Consider the following 18,663-nt stretch of genomic DNA (forward strand, 5'->3'; position numbering starts at 1 on the left):
TTGAAATCTGGAAGCCCCCTTTAACAAGGGGCCCCCAGAATCCCGCCCCCCCCCCCCATGTGAATGGGTATCGGTTACATTGTACCTATTCACCAAAAAAGTGTCAAAAAGTAAGAAAAACAGGAGACTGTTTTTTTTTTTCTCCAAAAGAAGTTTTTTGAAGCAGAATAATACTTTACATGAACATCAGCCTGGAATGAATACAGTAAACACATTAGTACAAAGTGTTTCAAACGTAAGAAAACAATACTTAACTGGTAAAAACAATAGTTATTTTAGTTTTCCCATAGGTTCGCTCAAGGGTTTCAGGAGGTAGCTAGGCTTGTTATTTTGTGGGTCATATTATTTCACCTGTGACTTCTACATCATCATGTCAGGAGACCATTTTTGACATATCCTTTATTAAAAAAGAAAAAAAGTGTCCCTCAATGTAAATCCACCGTCAATCACGACGCCAGACGGACCCGAAAAATAGGGAAAAAATAAACGCTTCCACCTTGCAATACCCATTCACATGGAGGGAAAGCACCGACCCCCTCGTTGAGAGCATGTGGTCTGGTATGGTTTAGGAGGGGGGAGGCGCTCGCTCCCCCCCCCTTTTCCTGACCTGCCAGGCTGCATGCTCTGATAAGGGTCTGGTATGGATTTTGGGGGAGACCCTATGCTGATTTTTTTTTTTTTAAATTTTGGTGTGGGGTTCCCCTTAAAATCTATACCAGACCTGGTATGGACTGGGGGGGGACGGGGGGGACTCATTGGTTGTTAAGGACACGGCGGCTGGCTTCCCAGCCCCACTCCTTAACAATCAGCTTACACTGCGCTCTGATTGGGCAAAGCTTTTGCCAATCAGTGCACAGAATGCACTGTGTGGCGCTCAGTGCATTGCAGGGTGTTCGTCGGGACAACACCCTGCAAATTCGGGTTCGGCGAATGGCTGAACAGGCAAATGTACGGCCCAAACTCATGCTCGGGCCAGACTGTTCACCCATCCCTAGTGTTCAGGATTATGTGACATAATGAGGCTTTTTTAGGCTTATTCAGTATGGCATCGCAGAGAGTAATGATGCCATAAATGCATAGGCCTCCACAGCCAACCATTTCCTAATTGAATGTTAAATGTACAGTGAATATTGGTCTGTATAAAGCTAAGCTCCGCGGGTCTGTATGTGCTGCATGCATCTCTGTATCACTGTTTTCAGTTATTTTTAAACTTGTGAATGGTCAGAATTACAAATAATAATTTTATAGTAACAATGCAACCTAAATACAAACAATATGTACAGATTTCAAGCCTTTGATTCGTTACAAAACAGGAAAAAAAATCAGTTTTAATTGCACAAGTCGTACTCTTGCAGAGACCAGGTACTGGGTCTCCTACCAGTTGTGGGCAGATGGACCTACACTACTGCATTTTACGATGGCTCATTTACCCAGCATTTTGAAATCCTTAATGGGCACAGCTGGCAGCAGAGAGCAGGTTTGATACAAACAGTTTAGACGTCTTTAGATGTAGCAGATGGAAAATTTTACACAAATAAAGTAGGAGAAAGTGTGCAATTAGTTTTTTTTTCTTTATCTGCAGTTCACACTGCATCCTGGGTTTTAGCTGAGAACATCACCGTAGTGGGTGGCCACTCGCCTTTCCTTTCTCCAGCATATCTAAACTCTTTGCTGGATACCTGCCTAACATGAAAAGTTTTTTTGTTTGTGCAGAAAAATGTGAACAGGGGCAGGATGCCAAGGGAGAAGGACGTGTTTCTGGCAAAACATGACGTTGCTCTTTTTCTCATGTTTAAGGCAAACCTGTAAGGTCCACTCATCTTGTAGACCCCCATGTAAAAAAACACACCTAAGATAAAATAGAATAGTGGTAAAATTGACTTACCTTCATCTTCAGGCAAGGGTGATGTCACGGGGCCTTCCCCTGGCATCATGGGAATGCTGAGAATCAGTGTCTTTCTGATTTGTAGAGCACAGTCATATGTGCTCCAGCACCAACCTCATCTCAAAATATTACCCAAACTATCCTCTCCACTGCTCTTAAGACTTCCTGCTCTCTAGCTCCCTTATCACCTCCTTCCATGCTGACCTTCAGGACTTCTTTCAAGCCTCTCCCACCTTCTCCCATCTCCCTACCCCAGTCTAACCAGTTATCTCTAACTCAGCTCTTCACAGGAGACTATCCTGCTTCTACTTAAAGTGTATGTTACCCCAACATTTTATATTTCTGATATGTGTCTGTGTGACCATGTACTTATATGAAAAAAAATATCCTATTCTCTTTTCATTGCTTTCTTTGTGTGAAATGCCTGGTGATCCTGCCAGTCCTCCTGCTTTACGATTTCAAGCTCACCACACTAGGGCATAGTGGCACATCCATCCCAGCATGGTCTGTTGCTTCTTTGTCTTCTACTTGGGATCTACAAGATGACATGCTCATGCACATTGGGCCTGTACTGCCATGGTCAGAATTCTGCTAAAGCATCTCTTCACTAGGAAGATCAGTGCATTGCTGTCTCCCTGCCTCCTGCTGACACACCCCCTCTTGCACAAGCTTTTCACTGGAAGGATAAGTGTTCTGATGTTTCCCTGTCTCCTACTAATGCACCTCCTTGTGCAGCTCATTACAGTGTATTATTATTATTAAACTGTGATCTCCCAGGCTTGGTGGATTCCCATTCCTTTCCTGGAATTGGGTAAGTCGTTCCTACAAACAACCTGAAATGAGGTAACAACAGATGTGAGCCTTGCAGGCTGGGGTAGAGTTTGCCACTCCCTGACTGTCCTGGGGACATGGTCCCTGCAGGAGTCTAAATTTCCCATCAACATTCTGGAAAAGAGATCCATCAGATTGTCTCAATTTTCGACCTCCCTTATACAAGGTCACCCAGCCATGGTACAGTTAGGTAATGCCACACCAGTGGCCTGCTTAAATCATCAAGGGGGTGCCAGAAGCAGACCAGCCCTTATAAAAAAGCGAGTGTGATACTCTAATGGGCAGAAACTTACATTCCAGCTATCTCAGCCATCCACATTTCTGACAATTGGCTGGCAGTCAGACTTCCTAAGCCGTAAACACCTACACAGGGAAGTGGTCTCTGTGCCACAAGATCTTTTTAGAACCTCCGTTTATGGGAAAACCATGTGGATATTCTGGCCACCAGGTTCAACAACAAGCTAAAGATATTTTTGGCCAAGGCCGGGGGTCCTCTAGCCTTCACAGTAGATGCTTTGGTGATTCCTTGGACTCAGTTCTAACTGGTTTAGGTCCTCTCTCCGATACAGATCCTCCCAAGTCTGCTAAGCAAAATAGAGGAGGAAAGGGTTTTGGTGATTCTCCTTGCACCAAATTGGCTCAGAAGAACATTGTACACAGACATGCTCAGACTTCTGGAGGATGACCTGTGGCTTATTCCAAACAGACCAGACTTACTGGCCCAAGGCCCCTTGTTCCATCCTGCTTCTTAGTCACTGGCTTTAACGGCTGTTTAACCTAAGCCCTAAAGGATATGGCTATCTCTAACTTGGTTTTACCCATCTTACTCAGAGCAGGGAAATCTAACTCCCACAAGATTTACCATTGCATATGGAAGGCCTTCCGTGCATGATGCAAGGACAGGTTGCTTAACCCCAGGGAATAAAAATTTTGGACTTTCTTAAGTCTGTTCTTGACAAGCCTCTGGCTCTGAGTACCCTGAAGGGACAGGTTTCTGCCTTATCCATCCTCTTCTAGAAACCCTTTTCCTTGCAACCCCTAATCAAGACTTTTTAACAGAGTTTCTCATGTCAATACCCCAATTCATCCTCCTGTGTCACCTTGGGATCTGATGCCCTATGGTCTTCAGAGACCTCACTTTGAAACAATTAGATACATTCCTTTGGAAGACCCTGCCTGCAAGGTTGCCTTCTTGGTTACCATCATGTCTTTTAGGTGTGTTTCTGAGTTAGCAGCTCTCTCGTGTAATGAGACTTTTTCATGTTTTGCACAAGGACAAGGTGATTTTGAGACCAAAACCTTCCTTTTCTCCCAAGGTGGTCTCTTCCTTTCACCATTGTCCTCTCTTCCATCTGCCCTGCCCCAAAACATGACAAGTAAATTGCCTTTTATAGCTTGGATGTTGTTAGGGCTGTTTGAGTCTACCTGGCAGTCATGGCCTCTTTTGGCAAGGCTTATTCCCCTTTTGTTATACGTAATGGCCCTCCTAGGGGACATCCTGCCTCCCACTCCACCATTGCCAGATGAATCAGTCAACTCATTTTCAGGACCCACACCCTTAAGGTAAAGATTCCTCCCTTTGCAAACAGAACTCATCTCACCAACTGTTGATGTCTTGTGGGCTTTTCAGCATCAAGCATCTATATTACAGATTTGCAAGGCTGCCACCTGGCCTCTTTCCACATGTCTTCCAAGTCCGACCAGGTGGATGTTCAGGTCTCAGCTAATGCAAGCTTCTTTCAGAAGGCGTTTCAAGCTGTTATCTGATTATTTTGTTTGTGTTATTTAAACCCTTGTGTTTCTTGTGGGCTTGTTGGCAATTCTAGGTTGCTTCCCCCCCCCCCCCCCTTAGAATAACAGTCTTGTACTGTACAATTAAATTAATAGAGGTTTTGACTTGCTTGTAAATGTCTTATCTTGGAGTACAGTACAGGACACAAGTCCCTCCCCTGTGTCTTAATCACTCCTTATTGCTAAAAAACTGGAGCCTCACACAGTGGGCAGGGTTATGGGTAATCTCTTGGGAGGGAGGCTTTAGCAAGTTTTCAGAAGTTTATCAGTACTACAGACATAATGTGTGGTCACCTAGAAGTGGTTATAGGTGGGGCCTGGTAGGCCGTGTGACCCATTGGCTTCTTGTATTTTTCTTAGACATTCTTGACTGGGACTCCCCACTATAGGCTTCTGCCCTTGCTGTATTTTTGAGGTGTTCAAACTGTTGCATTTTTCATAAAAATGTATTAAAAGACCAATATAGTGATAGAACCCCTCATAATGGGTTGTGGCAGATGCTCAAACTTGGAAACGAAAACATCGGAATGACTTCATCAGATTCTTTAATAGGAAACTGTCAGGTAGTTTAACCCTTCAGCATATGTTAGCCATTTCAATAGTTTTCAGGTAGACTGATCCTTTAAAATTAAGGTGGTGTTGTGTGGGATAATATTTTAAAGCATGCAGTTTTTTGTTCAATAATACTACCAAGTGTCAATTGCTAAAAGTTTTTGTAAAGAATTATGTCCAACATCAAACAATAGGCTTAACATGGAAGACTCATAACCATCAAACATCTTGTTATTTTTTTGGGTTAACATCAATAGTTGCGATTGTAGTTCTTTCACATAATGTAACCATTGTAACTTTAGGTTTTGTGGTCCTTTAACATGCTCTTTAGTTGCTGTAAAGTGCATAAAAGTTCTCGAACGTGAGCATGTCCTTAGTTCATCCAGCTTGTGGTTTAGGTTCATTGCTACTTTAAATGTCTCAAGGAATGTATCACCTTTTTTTTTTTTTTTTTTAATATCCAGATCTTGACTATGAGCCGCAAAAGACGCAATACGAAATACCAGTTACAATAACTAATTGTAATCCCATCTGCTAAGTATGACAACATTAGCATTTGCATTTAATTAAAAACACCCTTAAAGCAGGGATGTTTTAATCACTCCGTTTTATTTACTCTCTGCCGGTGTCACTTATAATTTTAACTTTTTTTTTTTTTTTAATTCTTTTAATAATGAGGGATTTTTTTTTCTACTCCTTGTGCGCACATTAAAAAAAAATTCCTGTCGATAATTAGCAGCCTACTGTTATTACCAGATTCAGGTGTCACAACGCTGTCTCATCCTCATTACAGTAAAAATATATATTAAAAAAATTAAATCACCTATCGCATTCATTATTACAAGATAATGTGGCTCGGAGGCTGCAGAGGCTTTCTAGAAAAGTAATTCATCCAGGCAAAATTATCAGCTAATTATATTTAGAATCAAAAGTCCAATAAGTATTTGCAGATAAATTGTATGAAGTGGACAGAATAGATCTGAATATTAAGATTCATAGATTTAGCAGATGATTTGTTAATTGCTATGAAGAAGGTCATTTGCGTACCATTTATTGCACAGATGAAGTGTACTCTAGTGATTAACCCGCTGGTTGCTGATTCCGACGCTTTCCCATTCAGGGTAGCTGTGGTACGTTTGACCCTCCCTCTGTTGTGGAGATTCCTGTGGCAGAGGGCTGTACCAAACAATGGCTGGCATGGTATGCTTGGTCTTGCAGCTCACTAATATCTAAACATCTTTGGTGTTCTAGCTCTGTTCATATGTATAGAATACCTATCCTGTGCCCAGACTATGGATCTTAGGTTATTTGCACATTCTTAACCCACAGTGACAGAACATTTTAAAACAAGCCATCACTGACCTCTGTAGCTGCAGGCACTGTGGGGAAATTAATCTTGAGGCATTATGCACACTAGACTTTATAATAACGTTATAAAAATGCCAGTATCTTTGCAGTGATTTATTCAACGTTTTTCAGTGTTTGTGCAAAAGCGTTTTTTAGCGTTAGCATTTTTTTTTTTCAGTGGGATCAAAAACGTTAAACGCTGGTGAGCTGCGTTTTTTTTGGTGTTATTTGACGTTCAAGTGTTTTTACAGTTGAAAAACTCCTCTCAGAACTCTCTAGTTTTGGGTTTTTTTACAGCTAAAAAACACCCCAGCCAAAAACATTTGATATCAGCCTATGTGTGCATGGACACATAGGATAACAAGCTGGAGAGTTTATTGACTGTAGAAAAAAACATCTGAAGGCAAAAACCGCAGCTGTAAAAGCATCCAAAAACATCCAGTGTGCATGAGGCCTCAAAGTTCAGGAGCTGAAAGCTGTTTGAAACCAACTTCACAATCTTTGTTGGGATCTTTGGACATTATTTACTCCACAGTCCATGCAGCGTCAGAGGTCAGTTGAGGCTTATTTCAAAGCTATTTTGCAGTTTCTTAAGACTTGACTGTTGGTCATTTATTGTCCATAGTCATAGCACCCCTCTTGACATCCTATCCCAAGACTTCTAGTCACCTCCCTATGCTCCTGTCTAATCCATGGTGTGCAGCTCACTGGGAGCCAAACAGCCACAACTGCAAACTTTACAGGATGGTCCCCTGCTTCTTCACATCTATACAGAGAAAATCACATTTGTTCATAGAGCATGGGTGCTCAACCTGTGGCCCTCTAGCTTTTCCGGAACTACAAGTCCCATCATGCCTTTACCTTTGGGAGTAATGCTCGTAACTGCCAGCCTTGCAATGCCTCATGGGGCTTGTCGTTCCACAACAGCTGGAGGACCACAGGTTGAGTACCCATGATTTAGAGCTTGGACAGGTGAGTATAGGACCTTTAGATATAAAGGGGTAGTTATCCATTAAAATGCACATGAAGCTGATTTTTTTTTTGTGGTGGCTGATTATTTTTCTTTGTTTCAGGCATTTTTTTTCTCTTAATTTTCATCTGGTGATCCTGTTAGGAACACATATCCCCTGTCCCAGGGTAACAATGCTCACTAACTGTACTGTATCTATGGAGGAGCAACATTGCCACTTAGAAAAGGAAGTCTGTTAGGAGTACAGCACGCCTCCCCTTTCCTCATCTCTATAACATAGAGCAGGGGTCTCCAAACTCTCTAAACAAAGGGCCAGTTTACTGTCCTTCGGACTTTAGGAGGGCCGGACTGTGACCATTGGAAGTAACAAAAAGTCCTGGCGTCTGTGGGAAAAAACAATGCCCCATCTCTGGTGTCAGTGGAGGAATTGTGTCCCATCATTGATGTCATTGGAAGAAATTGTGTCCCATCAATGGTGTCATTGGGAGAAATTGTGCCCAATCACTGGTGTCATTGGAAGGAATTGTGTCCCATCGTTGGTGTCATTAGGAGAAATTGTGCCCCTATCATCAGGAGGAATTGTGCCCCATCGTTGGTGTCATTGGGAGGAATTGTGCCTGTTCATTGGTGTCAGTGGGGGGGATTTGTGCCCCTTCATTGGGGGGAATTATGCCCCATTATTTGTATCAGTGGATGAAATAGTACCTCAAGGGCTGGATAAAAGCAAGCAAAGGGCTGCATCTGGCCCCTGGGCCACAGTTTAGAGACCACTGATATAGAGGGAAGTGTTCTCTTGGAACTGGGAAGAGCTGATAACACTGCTTGGGAGAGCACTGCATGGAACACAGGAAAGTACTAGATTTCTGGCAGGATCTGAAGTTTTTTTGCACTTATCAAACCGATATAACAAAATTCTTACAATGATATATTTAACAGACCAAAAGGGGCAAAAAAAGAAAAAAAGTTTATTCTTATGGTCTACATACACTTTAAACATCTTGATTGGGGCCTGGTCCCTCTGCAGCAGGATCCAGATGATCAGCAGTGATATGTAGTTCCTACCTTCATCCTTGACCATGTGGGATTAACCCTTTATTTCCTTAACGGGATGCTTTTTGTCTCTATGCAGACAGCATATTCAGTGCTACAAATATGCAATGTTATTCCTGACATACCTGCAGTATTGAGTCATTGCCGTTCACAGGTCAGACGAGCACCTGATAATGAAAGTTATGCTAAATAGATTAAGGTGTTCTAGTGGGTGAGTTGCAGTTGCACTTTACCAATGTCAGTAGATTGCAGGAGGATTGTGATTAAGCACAGCGCGTTATATACTCTTACTGATTACACGCAATTACAGTACAGGGAATAAATAGAAATGAATTAGGCGCCAGCAGCAGCATTTTCGGAGACCTGTCTCCTGGAGCTTGTCCAGCACTGATTGCTCTCAGATAAATAGAACATAAGATATAGGTAGGTCGGCTAGGAAAGCTGGCTTGAGGGAGACATAGGCTGTAAATCCAGGCCTGGTCCTCGCCAGTCAATCATAATATATTTCCAGCAGCTCACGTCACCATGTTGAAGTAGAACTCCTGCTAAAAGGTACAAGATAAAAATGAATAGCCAGTTAAAAGATACAATTAAAGCAGATATCTTTTGTTGCAATATACACATTCAATCAAGAGATTCCCCTGCAGTACGTTTTTATGCCTCTAGATGTTCTCAGTCTGATGGCCTGCGTTATTCAACCAACTTCCTCTGAGCCCGTGTTGTCCTGGATTAGCCATAATGAAAGAAGAAGCAGCAACCTATTGTAAGAAAGATTTCAGTGGCGCACAGGCAGAAGTGATGTCTATAATGTAAAAGGTAGAGCTAAATCCCCAAACACAAAATGATAAATAATACAAATTATATAAATGAAATTATATAACCTTACTAAAATAATTAAATGTGACACAAAGCAGTATAATGCTACATTTACAGTATATGTGCACAATCCTAAAGACAGTCCCAAATAAATATAATAGAATTCCAGTGCAACGTGTAAAGCATTATTGGTGCCATCATTTCCTCCAATCGTGAACCACTGTGCTCTTAGGGAGGAGCACTTACCAGATACCCATAGCCCCCAGTTACAGAGTACAGAGAGGTCATGGTGAGCATTTTTATGAAGCCCATCTAGAATCAGGTCTTGTTTGGGCAGAGGGACTGGGAAAAAAGTTATGAGCTCTCTGGATTTTTGTCAGCATCACTTTATTTTTCTGTACTTGCACCAATGTTAAAGAGTTTAAATATGGGAAAACACGCATGTAATTTGTTTATTTTGCTGAGACATACGCCTGCTTCATTCACACGGCCAAAAAAATGTTACTGATGTTATTACACGTGTTTTCTAGGAGAAAAGTTCCTGCCTTGCGTATTGATGCATTTAAATGCGTAAAGACACATATGAACATAACGATAATTTATTTTTCCCCTTTGTTCAGGCTTCATTTACACGGCTGTAACAAAAAAAACACATATACAAATGTTTTTTCATTACGTATCAGAATACAGCTGCATTGTTTTCAATGGAACCATTCACACAGGTGGGTAAACATGAGCTGCTTTCAGATCGGTAACACAGGATCCAAAAATCTGCATATAAGAGAATGCGCTTTATTTGAATATGTGTATAAGTGCCTGTATACGCATTTGTAAGTGCATAAATTAAATCTAAACAAAGGGGAAAAATAAAGTATCATTATGTACGCATACACGTCTTTACTCATCTTTATGCATTTATATGCATTTATACGCAAGTATTTTACTGATCATTATACACAGGAACTTTTCTCCTAGAAAACACGTGTAATAACATCATTATGGCCGCGGGAATGACGCCTTAGACTTAATTTAGGCACTTACAAATGCGTAAACCTGTTTATATGTGTAAAGTGCATATTCTTAGACACAGATTTTGGGATTCTGTGTTACGGATCTGAATGTAGTGCATGTTTACAGAGTATAAGATGAAGAGCCGGTAACCAGAGGGCGTGTTTACCACAAGGCAAACAAGGCTTTTTCCTTGGGCAGCATTTTCTGGGGGTGGCAGGTGACCTCTCTATAGCTGAATGGCAGCTACAGCATGGTCGTCCAGCTCTGGGAGGGCATCTGTTGGTGTTCTCCCAGAACCACGCACCCGGCACACTCCACGAACGCTGTGTCTTTTTGTTTTTGAAGATCCAATAGTAGCAGCTCTTTACCACATGATCAGCTGTGTCCAATCACAGCTGATCACGATGTAAACACACTTGCCAATTATGGGCATCCCTTTCCTCACGCTGTGACAGCGTGAGGAGGGGAGAGAGCTGGCCAGTGTGAAAGGGGACATCTACACTGATCATCAGTGTCCTGATCATTAGTGCAGCCCCAACAGTGCCCATCAGTGCTGCCAATCAGTGCCCATCAGTGCTGCCAATCAGTGCCTCCTCATCAGTGCCACCTATCAGTGCCCATCACTGCCACCTATCAGTGCTGCCTATTAGTGCCACTTATCAGTTGAGATTTATCAGTGCCTCCTCATCCTCTGCCCTGCTGACCCCATCCTCTGCCCCATTGAACACATATGTGGCACTTGGATAAATAATGTCTCAGGGTCTGATGAGGAAGTCACAGCGGTTCACTGTGAACGGCTGCAGCTTCCTCATCAGACCCTGAGACAAGAATGGTATACCGCAGCTGGGATGGGACAAATTTACATGGGGGGGCGCACGATTTTAGTCTTGTCTAGTGCAGCACAAAACCAAATACACCACTGTTGGAAACTCGTCCTCCCGATAAAAGTACTTTATTGATAAAGGGTACAGTGCGCACGTTACAGCTGCTTATGTGTTTTGGTAACAAACCTCATTCGTAGTGCCATTGGTCTACCTCCAGGGGGAATAATCCTAGGCATATATCTTTGTAGCATGTGTGAATGACTCCATTGAAAACAATTCAGCTGTGTTCTGATCCGTAAATTAAAAAACACTTGTATACGGTATGCCTTTTTTATGACCTTGTGAATGAAGCCTTAAAGTGGTTGTGAAGCCTTTTATATTCTCAGTGAAGGGACTATCCTGAGATGATACACAGAGATGAAACAAATCCTCCTACATAAGTTGTATCTGTATGTCTGCAGTCTTCTCTTCTCCACATCCATTCAAAGTGCTGAATTTGTAAAGCTTGTCTGAGAGTAAGGATGGGCTCAGGCGTGTTCGCACACTCCACGTGCAGAGCCCGCCAGGAAGTCAGCATGGCGCTGCGCTAATCACAGGCAGTGAGACATTTCCCGATCTCTGCAGCCGAACATCGTGAAAATGTCTCATTGCCTGTGATTAGCTCAGCGCCGTGGCGACTTCCTGGCGGGCTCTGCACGTGGAGTGTGCGAACACGCCCGAGCCCATCCTTATCTGAGAGTTAAGAAAAAAGTGGGCGGAGAGCTGAAGTTACACTTTGCAGAGCTCAGTGAGGAGAATTCTGAGAGCTGATTGGAGGGAAGAGAACACACCCCCTTCACATAGCTCACAGAAGCAGAGCTTAGGCTGTCTATCAGCTGGAGATCCCTCCCCTGTCACCTTTTTTGTTTTGGTGTCATGAGAAATTGTCAGAAGTGACTCATGTTGATAGCAGAGGAATGAAGCAACAGACAGAAATTACACTTAGGGGGTTATTTACGAAATGCAAATCCACTTTGCATTTGAAATTGCACTGAAAGTGCACTTGGAAGTGCAGTGGCTGTAGAACCGAGGGGGATATGCAAGGAAGATAAAAAACAGCATTTTAGCTTGCACATGATTGGATGATAAAATCAGCAGAGCTTCCCCTCATTTCAGATCTACCCCTCAGATTTACAGCAACTGCACTTCCAAGTGCACATTCAGTGCAATTTCAAGTGCACTTTGCACTTGTAGTTTGAACTTGTAGTGCAAAGTGGATTTGCCTTTCATAAATAACCCCCTTAGTGTTTTCAATTGAGACAAGTACACACTATAGAGGGATATGCCTTGTTCATGTTTCATGTCTGAGGTTTACAACCACTGTAAGACTCCTTTCACACTGGGGCGCTTTTCAGGCATTTTAGCGCTAAAAATAGCGCATGTAAAACGCCTCTCATGCCTCCCCAGTGTAAAAGCCTTGTAAAAGTGTAAAAGTGCTTTCACACTGCGCCTGTGCGCTTGCAGGACGGGAAAAAAAGTCCTGCAGTCAGCATCTTTGGGTGTATACACCACTCCCGCACCGCCCCTGCCTATTGAAATGATTGGGCAGCGTTGCCGAAGTCCCTGCAAAGCGCTTTGGCAGCGCCGCAACACAGGCGCTTTTAACCCTTTCCTCGGCCGCTAGAAGGGTTAAAGGCGCCTCGCTACTGGCCAAAAAGCGCCGATATAAGAACTAGCAGGGCTTTACCGCTACCACCCACACCGCCTCTGTGTGAAAGGGGTCTAAATGAAACTGCTTTTTCCCAAAAACATGATATGGTTGCAGATGAGGTACTGACTGTTTTCTAGTATAATTAGACATCAATATACAGAATTCTGTATGTCACCGTCAAGGACGTCAGCTCATAAGCTCATAGTGGAGAGGTGACAGGGAAGCACCAGGAGGAGAAAGTAGACAGGAAGCAAGACACACCTCCCTTTTTTTTCTGCCAATAATAAAGCTGGAACATTTGATTGGTTTATTCCAATGGTTGGGTTTTCCTATCCCAACACTACTTGCACTATGTGTCAGTCTTTGTATAGATCACTGAACCATTCTTCTGTGTATGTACTCTTTGACAAGTTAATACCAAACCACAGAGGGTAACCCTTCAACTATGGGGCAAAATTTTGTTTTATTCAAAAGTAATAAACATCCTATACTTTATCATGGAAGGATGTACTTGTTTACCTTGTTTAATTTGACACTTGACAGTTAAAGAAAATACAAAAACCACAAGCAGCAAATGTATATACACAGTGTCATTGAAAATAAGCAAGAATTGCAGCAAAAAAAAAAAAGTCAGCGTGACCTCAAATACTTTTGGAGGAGAAGGGAGAGGGGGGGGGAAAACATTTAGAAAGCCCAATTCCTTCCATGGTCAACCCATTTGGCTGCATTTCAAAACCATTTTACATAAACACAGTTAAAGACCTGTTTTGAGTTTCTTTTTACATTTTTACTAGCCAACACAAATAAAAGTATATTTTTACATGTTTCGTACATGTCAGTTTGTTGTCATTATGTAGTGAGACAAAGCTCGCGGGGTATGCCTCGATTATATTTTAGGGGTAACTATATCTATCTTGCGTTTTAAAGCCAGTTTCATGATTGCATAGAAAAATAAATACTTTTTTTTTTTTTTTGCACCTTAATGCATCTTAAAAACAAAAATGCACAAACAAAACCAACAAAAAAAAAAAGCCTAATTCACTCGGCATTTTAGCATCGTCTTTTCCAACATAAGCACAAAAAGGAAAAAAAAAAAAAAACAGACGCCAGTCACAAACTATATTTAAATAGCTGTGAACAGCATTGCTGGGAATTATGCGCATTGCAGCAGTTGAGGATCTGTGTTGGTAACGTTTGTGGCCATACGTTGCAAATGAACATTCCTAATTTCTGCAGAACGATCAAGGGAAAAATCTGTCTGTACTTTCGTGTTTTGTTTCTTGTGTTTATTTGACGATTAAAAATGTGTCGAGCTGCATTTAAAGGACCAAAAATAATCCCCCCCCCCCCCCAAAAAAAAAAAACAGCTCTCACTCTGTGTGATTTATTCAGCAAGAAAACATATGCTATGTGTTCAGTTATAATATATATATTAAACGCAGACATAATCCATAAAACATTTGGATAATATTTTGGTAGAACCAGTATTGGAATTTCAATTGTAGGTGGCGTAAAAGGTTTTACTTTTTACTACTTCAATTTTACTTTATAATTGTTTTTACTTTTTTGTGTGTGTTTTTAAAATGTTTGCATTTGTGCCCTGGATTTTTTAATTTAGTCTACGGTTTGATACCTTATCGGGTTTAGTGTGTCCAATTTTTAGAAAAGGTCTGAGTGCCGGTTCACACTTGTGCGATGCGGGAACCCTGCGGATCCACTGCGGTTTCCCGCATCGCACCCAACTCGCACGGCAGTTCACACTGCCATATGCGAACTGCAGGGAGTGTCAATACAATGTTAATGACACCCCCATTTCAGTTTGCATATCGCACTGCGAACTGTCAGTTCAGACATGAATCGGATCTGATAGGTGTGAACACCCATGCGTTCCGATTCTGGTGCGGACCAAAAAAAGGCTCCTGTGGGAGTTTATTCTGAATGCGGTGCGATTTCAGCCATACTCTCAGTAAGGCTGAAATTGCATCGCACGGGCATCGTATGTGATTTGCACTGCAGTGCAGAGTGAATCACATGCAATCTCGCACCATGCAGTGTGCAGTGAGCCTCTTTACATTAACACTTCATATTTCATATATGTGCCTGCTGTACCATGTACTTGAATGATAAAGTATCCTGTTCTCTTTGTATTGCTTCCTTTGTGTGAAATCCCTGGTGTTCCTGCCAGTCCCTCTGCTTTCCTTTTAAAAACTGACCACACTAAGCAGGGAGAGCACACCACAGTCAGTTCTCCAGAGCCTTTCACTGTGAAGCTTCTCCTCTCCCAGCTCTTATGCAGCTCAGAACAGAGGGAATGTGATCACTTATAAGAAAGGTGAAAAAAGGTATTTATAAGGGCTTTTTATATCCAGACATAGATGTGTTGCCTTTCATTTCTATTTTAATCACTTAAGGACCAGAGGGATTTGCCCCCTTAATGACCAGGAAATTTTTTGTGATGCGGCACTGCGTCGCTTTAGCTGACAATTGCGCGGTCATGTGATGCTGTACCTAAAAAACAGGTATGTCCTTTTTTTCCCACAAATAGAGCTTTCTTTTGGTGGTATTTGATCACCTCTCACCTTTTGTTTTTTTTTTGCGCTATAAACAAAAAAGACTGACAATTTTGAAAAAAAATATATATTTTTTACTTTTTGCTATAATAAATATCCAAAAAAAAAAAAATGTAAAAAAACGAATTTCTTCATCAGTTTAGGCTGATGTGTAGTCTACATATTTTTGATAAAAAATTGCAATAAGTGTATACTAATTGGTTTGCGCAAAAGTTATACCGTCTACAAAATAGGGATTACATTTATGGCATTTTTATTAGTGAAAATATCAAAAAACACTGCGCTAACTGGTGACAAAAAGAGCAGCTACATACAGTGTGACAAACAACAATAAAGACTCTATAGGAAATGTAGCGCATAAAAAACAAAAAATATTGTGATGTGGTCACAAAAACCACAGACATATAAACCAGGTGTGATAAATGGAACAAATGTTATTAGGAGTTCATGTGTCATAAAAAATGGGAAAAACAAAGTCTCCAAATGTGCACATAAAGAAAGTCACTGGTAATGAAGGGTGTTTCAAATGTAGGCAGAAGACTGGGTGGATCAGTACATGGACACCTCGTCAACCAACAACAGCATCAAATCAGGGAATGATAGGCATAAACTCTTACTGGATCCGGTGGACTCCCCTGTCTGAGACATGGAGTCATAAAGACATGGTGCCACCCAGGGCATGTAGAACGATATCCAGACCGTCAGACCTCACAGGTAAGTATTTCACAGGAACTCACATGGTCATCGGATAGATGTTCACGGTGGATCCAGGCTGGATTCTGCCGGCTGGGATGTACTGCATATGATGGAGGTTGTGCATTCACTTCTGAGAGAAGAAGACCTTCCCTGCGTGTTTCCTATATTTCCTATAAGGCAGTGTTCTGTCTATCACACGAGCTGATCTAGGAGGAGGGCGGGACTTTTCTCACAGCGCGGCCAAAGTTTTCACACTCAGCTCCGAGAAACACAGCGGGAGATGCCCACAGACTGTGTAATCCAGGCACTGACTACAGTGAGGCTGCGATTATGGGCATGGTGAGACAGCATTATAGGCATGGTGAGGCTGCGATTATGGGCACGGTAAGTCTGAGATTATGGGCACGGTGAGACTGCATTATGGGCATGGTAAGGCTGCAAATATGGGCACGGTAAGGCTGCGATTATGGGGACGGTGAGGCTGAGTTTATGATGTCCATGCCCCGCTATGTCTGGCTTCAGCCGTTGCCATAACAACGGTGCTAAACCAGCTAAAAGTAGTTGGATCTGTATGTGTGTTATAATTAATTGAAATGAGTCGATTAATTGATTAAAAAAAAATTGATTCATCGAACACAAAAACTTTAATCAATAACAGCCCTAGTTTCTAACAGTGACTGGGGGAGGAGACCGATCGCTGTTCCTAATCACTAGGAACAGACGATCGGTCTATCCTCCCCTGACAGAACAGGGATCTGTCTGTTTACATTAACATATCCCCGTTCTGTCTCTCTCAGGAGCGATTGCGGGTGGCCCGGCAGACATCGCGGTTGCTGGCCACGCTCATCAGCTCCGGCGTCGCGCGCCCCATAGTGGTCTTAAAGCGGCCAACATACCATGACGGCAATTTGCCCAGGAGAGCCAACCTGCCGCAGTACAACTGTGGCGGCTGGTCTTTAAAGTGGTTGTTAACCCACTTTTGTTACATGCTGCCATCCTCTCTGCAGCATTATACTAATTGTCCCTGTGCCTGTGTTCTGTAAAAAAACTGCAGGATTGTACCTGTATGAGCTCCTGGCGCTCAGCTGATTTCTCTCCTGCCTTGCCTCTCCGACTCACAGCTGCAGGGGCGGAGCCGTGCCCTCCCACTGACGTCAGCTGGGGAGGAGGGTGAGAGAGGAGGAGAGCGGAGATACAGAGCTCCGAGCCGCAGACAATCAGCTGAGCAGCGGGAGCGGAGCTCACACAGATACAATCCTGCAGTTTTTTTTTTTTACATTACACAGGGACAATTAGTATAACGCTGCAGAGAGGATGGCAGCATGTAATATGTGAAATGAGAGCAGAAGGAGCGGGAGGGGGGGGCACTGGTAGATCAGAGACAGACAGACAGGGGGGAGGAGGGGGAAGAATGTCACAGGAGACAGATAGCGGGTTGCGGCTTACGGAATCACGTAAACAGACCACGGTGTCAGGGCTCAGCAGCCATGATTATCATGGTCTGTTTGCAGCGGGGAGAGCATAGCCAGGCAGGATCAGCCAAGTATTTCAGGTGATACAGGGGGGGGGGTCCAGATGACACAGCACAAACACTGTGCTGTATAACATGCTTTAAGACAGGGATCCTCAAACTACGGCCCTCCAGCTGTTGCGGAACTACACATCCCATGAGGCATTGTAAAACTCTGACATTCACAGACATGACTAGGCATGATGGGAATTGTAGTTCCTGAACAACTGGAGGGCCATAGTTTGAAGACCCCTGCTTTAAGAGAACAGGATCTTTATTTTATTTTTTGGGGTTAACAAATGGTTTACGTTGTTAAACTGAATGGGTTGTTTTACAAAGTGATCGTTTACAATTACTTTAAGTCTCTACTACAATTCTGTGATAGTTCCACTGCATGACCAAGCCTCTCCTCTACTTTTCCTGCTATCACATATGAGCATTTTTTCAAATTCTATTAAAGTGTTACTAAACCCACAACAGTAAAATCAGTCTGTATATGCAGTAAAGCATGCTTGTTATACTCACTGTGGAACCTAAGTGGTTAATTCTCTGCATTGTGTAAAAAGGCTGTTTGATCCTGTGTTCTCTGATCCTCCCCTTCTTCCACAGATCCCAAACCATCTCTTGCTAGAACAGAGCCTTGGGGACACTCTGCACATGCTCAGTTTGGTGTGTACTGCTAGAGAGGTTTCTTTTTTGGGAGGGTGCATGTGATCAGCTCAGGACCAATCAGCACTGTCCAGACAGAGGGTCAGGGGTCCTGCAGCCTCATAGGAAAATCAGGGGAGAATTAAAACTCCTTCTACAAGCTTTAACCAGGCACTGTTAGAAGTCACAAGACTGCTATATACTGCTGATGAGAAAAGTTATTTAGCAGTATAAGTTTACTAAAATAATATAATTTCCATGTTCTGTGGGAGACCAGATATAGTGAATGCAGGGTCCTGGGTTTAGTAACACTTTTATTTTAGGAGATGAGGAAAAAGGTATGATGCTTACTTTATTGCTGGCTCTGTTCCTTTACTCTTATTTCTGATTCTCTGGGTTGTTGGTGGGCTCTTGCCATCTTCACATACAGTGCAGGACTATTGGTCGGTGGCTGCATGCTGACATCATTAGG

The 18,663-nt window shown here is 42.6% G+C and overlaps 1 protein-coding gene across 6 annotated transcripts in view; it reads left to right on the top strand.

Moving 5' to 3' along the window:
* The window catches only part of GTDC1 (glycosyltransferase like domain containing 1), a 465,360-nt gene that overhangs the window by 311,608 nt on the left and 135,089 nt on the right, over positions 1-18,663 (top strand). The gene's annotated exons all lie outside the window — the stretch shown is intronic.

Source organism: Aquarana catesbeiana, linkage group LG06 (genome assembly GCF_042186555.1).
Source record: "Aquarana catesbeiana isolate 2022-GZ linkage group LG06, ASM4218655v1, whole genome shotgun sequence".
In the NCBI taxonomy this organism is placed as follows: domain Eukaryota; kingdom Metazoa; phylum Chordata; class Amphibia; order Anura; family Ranidae; genus Aquarana; species Aquarana catesbeiana.